Source organism: Neophocaena asiaeorientalis, unplaced genomic scaffold, assembly GCF_003031525.2.
Source record: "Neophocaena asiaeorientalis asiaeorientalis breed wild unplaced genomic scaffold, Neophocaena_asiaeorientalis_V1.1 scaffold114, whole genome shotgun sequence".
In the NCBI taxonomy this organism is placed as follows: Eukaryota; Metazoa; Chordata; class Mammalia; order Artiodactyla; family Phocoenidae; genus Neophocaena; species Neophocaena asiaeorientalis.
Window position 1 is genome coordinate 14013551 of NW_020173116.1, and position 4813 is coordinate 14018363.

The following is a 4813-nucleotide window of genomic DNA, read 5'->3' on the forward strand; positions in this document are numbered from 1 at the left end:
GGAGGGGGGGGGGGGGTGGCCCACCCAGCACTCTGAAACCATCCAACCATTCACGCTCCTTTAGCAGAGGACTTTACTGGTCGCAAGCAGCTCAGGTTTCTGCCGTGAAGCCTGGGCATTTCCATACCAGCCTGGTAAATACATCAGAACCAGATGTGCGCTGCTGCTCTGGCTTCCACCAGGAGCCAGCGAGGTGCTGGGGAGATGTCCTGAACACATTCACTGCCCCAGCTCACCCAGTGTCCTGACAGGCTGGCAGGAAGGGCTGAACGCTGGGGAACGAGCAGAGGTGACCCGACACCTCCGACAGCCCCGTGGCTGAGCCTGCCTGCGTCATGGTGGCTGGCCAGGGCCCCTGCAAGCTGCCCTCCCTTCTCACTGTGGACTCCCAGTGGCGATGTATTCCCTCCATCCCTCCCTGCCACCTCCTCCCATCCCAGAACTGAGCCTGGATTTCCGTTTGGGGTGAGAAGCGGTGTCAAGAAAGAGGCAAGGGGGGCTGGTGAACCACCTTCAGCCTCAGTAGCCTTTACACCAACAGATGAGTCTCACTAACCTTTTCTTTTGAACAGTCACTCAGCCTGTGACAGGCTAAAACCATGTGAACCCATGAGCAAAAAGAAAATCTTTTTTCAGACCAAGTTCCTTATTTCTCCTTTGCTCCCTGAGTTCACCAGCCCTCACTTCCCCAGTTCCCAGCCTTCCCGATATCCATGAGTCCAGCTGAAGATTTAAAACACTTGTTTCTTAAAATCTTCCAGGGCTCTCAGTATTACCAGAGTAACTGGAGAGAGAACGCACCCTCCCTTCCAGTCCCCCCACACGACCGAATTCTGCATCCAAACCAAATCACCACCACCATCAATTACACTTTGCGTAACTTGACGCAGCCAGGAGTGAAGACTCCGTTATTTACCAGAAGTAGAAATCAACTTTACTGAAAGAAAGAAATTCCACCTTGACCATGGGATACCTACTGGAGAGCTCTTTGAGAACTTCATCCGTCTTCTTACCTCCTTTACGGGGGTGGAATGCTATAAAAATCTGGGGTAGCAGAAATTTGAAACAGCGTGGTTTGGAGTCCTCAACTCCAATCATTAGTAATACAGTCATTAATTAATAGTCATTAATAGTCATTATTGGCACTTAATTGCTTGGCCTGATGGCTGCTTTAGTTATGACCCGATTTAGTTTCCTGGAGAAGTAGAGGTGGTCCAGGATCAGTGAAGGGAAGCCATTTGCAGGCAACTTTTTCCAGCAGAAGGGAAAGTACTTTTGATATACTTGCAGACATGTGTCTCACACATTTTTTTCCCTGCCTTTTGTAAACTAAGAATAAACATTACAGTTCTGGGTTTTAATTTATCCAGATGGGATCATAAAGTACCTAGGAGATTTCATAGATATGTGTGTGTATATATATATATATATATATATATATATATATACACACTCACACTATAGAATATATATACACACTATTTCATATATATTTCATATATATACAAACACGATAGAATATATATACACACTATAGAATATATGTATACATAAACGCACACCTTAGAGTTAAGGACACAAAGGCTGTTCACACTGAAAGGTGGAAAAGAAACTCAATACCAAAGCAGAAAGAACTGAACCGCCAGCGGAATCGAGTAGCTGAGCAAGTTCACTTTATTCCTTCGCAGGAAGAGGGTCAGCGGCGGCGAGGGAAAGTTGCCCCGGGTCTTACGGCTGCGGGGACCCGGGCGCGGGGCTCGCCCCCGCCCCGCCGGCCCGGGCCCGGCGTTAAATATTCATAGAGATCGCTACTTTCTTAAAGGAGAACCCACCGCGCGGGAAAGTTCACAGCCAAGTGTAGGCACAAAGGAAGGTCTCGCTGCTGCGTGTTCCGGGTCTGGGAGACGCACCCCTTTCCGCGGCAGGGCCCGCGCAGGCGACATAAGGAGGAGCCTAAGGGACGGGAGAGCGTGATCAAGTCACTTTTCTTGGAGAGGGTGGAAGGGGAGCCGAACTTCGTGGCGGAAGGAAAGCTCGCTCCCTGATCCCCGAACAGTTACTTAGAAATTAACCGTCGCGTTTTACGCCCCAGAGCCCCAGGAGCTTTTTTCTTTTTTTAAGGAGGCTGCTTGAGCTTCACCCGGGCTCCACCCGCATCGGGGACAGCAAGAAAGTTTGCCCCGTGTTGTTGGAAACGCGAGCGCCCACGAAGTTTTTTAAACCTCGTACCGAACCACAATTTCAGCGGAACGGTTCAAACACACAACCGACCCCGCACCTGCCCGCTTCCCCGCAAAGCAGAGACCGGGCTCGCGGAGAGCGGGGCGGCCAGTCGAGGAGCAGCCGGCGGGCGCGGTCTGGAGGCTTGTGTCTGCCCCCAAAAAAAGCTGCGTCCCCCGCCGGCCCGCGGGGCTTTGTGTGCCCGGCCCGGCGCACTTTCGCGAGTGGTCGGAAAGCCTCGAGCGCCATCTAACGGGAGCAGCCGAAGCTGCCGCCGGGCTGAGGTGGGGACAGGCAGCGCGGCCCGGGCGGGGCCTCCCCACCTCCTCGCGCGCCGGCCGGAGGCCACCCCCGGCGCGCGCACCGCACACGCGCTTGGGAATCTGGAGCCCCCGAAGCCCGCCTCCCCCGGGGCGGGGGCTGGGGGTGCAGCGGCTGCCTGGCCGCCCGGGACCGTTCCCTATGCCCCTGCCCTCTCCTCCCTTCCGCGCGCCCCAGGCCACAGGAGACGAAGGATCGTCTTGCACCTGCCTTATTAGGGCCCTGGTGTCCTTCAAGCGCTTTTTCCTTTTGGCCCGCGATGGAAAGTACTAAGAAGTCCCCGTCGGGAGCACCAGTTTTCCGAAAGAAACAGCCACTTAACGAAGAGGTCTGCAGCCAAAGAAGCTTCCAGAGGGATGGGGAAAGGCGACGAAAGAGGATAATGGTAACAAGCAAAACAGAAGTGCCCAGCTGAGGGAGATTTGGTTCTGCTGGGGCCTCACGGGAGCTTCCGTGGCTGCTACTTGGGAGCGGCTGTTTGGCGGGGCGACAGGTGGGGAAGCCCTGCAGGGGCCTCTGGGGAGGGCGCAGGGAGCCGGGCGCAGGAAGGGACTGAAGAGAGGAGCCGGCACCCCAGAAGATGGGCTGGAGCTTGAGGAGACTCAGGCCCCCTGAGTGTTCCAGGCCACCGTGGCGGGCCAGCTGTCCTGGGCGGTACACGTGGCGGCCATGCTCTCCTGTCAGCTCAGGGACTTCTGCAGAGTTGGGAAGTTGGCAGAAGGACTGGCATCCCTGACAAGGCCCAAACTGCCCTCTCCGCACACCCCGTAGCTACCGTCTGCCCTGATGTTTCCAGTGGGGGGTGACCTGTCTCGGTGCTTCCAAGCAAAGGGCCAGAGGCAGGGAAGGCCGGTGGGCAGCCTGAGACCCGCCGCGTGGGCCCTGGTGATGAGACCAGAGGGACTGGAGTCTAGATCCCTCCAACTCCCGGGAACGCGGGGCATCTCCCCAGTCCAGGCCCAGAGGCGGTGAAGAGCTGAGGGTTTTCTGCCCTGCCTTCCTGGGGACTGGAACGCCTGTTCCTCCCTCAAATATGTCAGGAGGGTAGCACATGGTGTCAGGCGGACAAACGGTTTTTTTTGTGGTAGAACACACGTACAGCTCACCATCTTAGCCATTTTTAAGTGTACAGTTCAGTGGTGCTAAGGACATTCCCTCTGTGGTACAACCATCACCACCATCCACAGAACACCGTCATCTTCCCAAACCGAAACTCTGTCCCCATTAAGCACTAACTCCCCCTCCCCTCCCCCAGCCTCGGGCACCCACCACCCTACCTTCTGTCTCCATAAACTGGACTACTTTGGATCCCTAATATAAATGGACTCATAGAATATTTGTCCTGGCTTATTTCACTTAACATAATGTCCACGGCATACATTGTAAAGCAATTACACTCCAATAAAGATGTTAAAAGAAAACAAAAGAACTCAGTCCTTTTTAAGGCTGAATAACAGTCCATTGTATGCATAGATGACGTTTTGCTTATTTATTCATCTGTTGATGGACACCTGGGTTGAGACCACCTTTTGGCTATTGGGAATCACGCTGCTTTGAAAGGGCATGTACAAATATCTCTTTGAGATCCCACTTTCAATTTGTTGGGGTGTATGCTGGATCATATGATGATTCTCTATTTAATTTGGGGGGGGAGACTGCCCTGCTGCTCTCCAGAGTGGCTGCACCCCTTTACATTCCCACCAGCAGTGCCCAAGGGTTCCGATTTCTCCACGACCTCAGCAACACTCGCTATTTTCTGTTTTGGCTTTTTAAATAAGAGCCGTCCTAAGGGTGGGAAGAGGTATCCAACTGTAGTTTTGAAACGTTTTTAAGTGTAAATATAGAAACATAAAGAAATCATATTATTAAGGCAAATGGGCCATGGGTTTTAGCAGAGTGGAAATGTCCTGGTGACTCTCTCAGTTTTTAGTCTAATTTACCAAAGGGGAAAAGGGGAGAAACCACCAAGAGAGAGGGGGGCGTGCAGACCTAGCACCATTTATGATCACTTCTAATCACCTCTCTTTCTAATCACAAGCTGGAAAATTGAGGGGCTATCATATTAGCGAGCCCTATTCCTTTCTTTGTTTCCAGAAGGAGACCAGAGATTCACCCCCTCTTAAATAGGGAGGAGAAAAGAAAAAAAAAATGTGCTTGTCTTCTTCCTGGATTCTTTGAATTATTCCACTTGGAAGCGATGCTAGTGTCCCTGACATTGGTCGTGTGTGTTGGGGGTGGGGTGGGGGGGTGTGGGGGGGTGGGAACCCCTGGA

The 4813-nt window shown here is 52.9% G+C and overlaps 1 long non-coding RNA gene across 1 annotated transcript in view; it reads right to left on the reverse strand.

Moving 5' to 3' along the window:
• The window catches only part of LOC112398879 (uncharacterized), a 6846-nt gene extending 4512 nt beyond the window's left edge, over positions 1-2334 (reverse strand). The window contains exons 1-2 of the long non-coding RNA XR_003003083.1: positions 2230-2334; positions 1833-1953 (exon numbers count right to left, since the gene is read on the reverse strand). This is a non-coding gene — a long non-coding RNA (uncharacterized LOC112398879). The remainder of the gene's footprint in view (positions 1-1832; positions 1954-2229) is intronic.
• Between the last annotated feature and the right edge of the window lie 2479 nt (positions 2335-4813).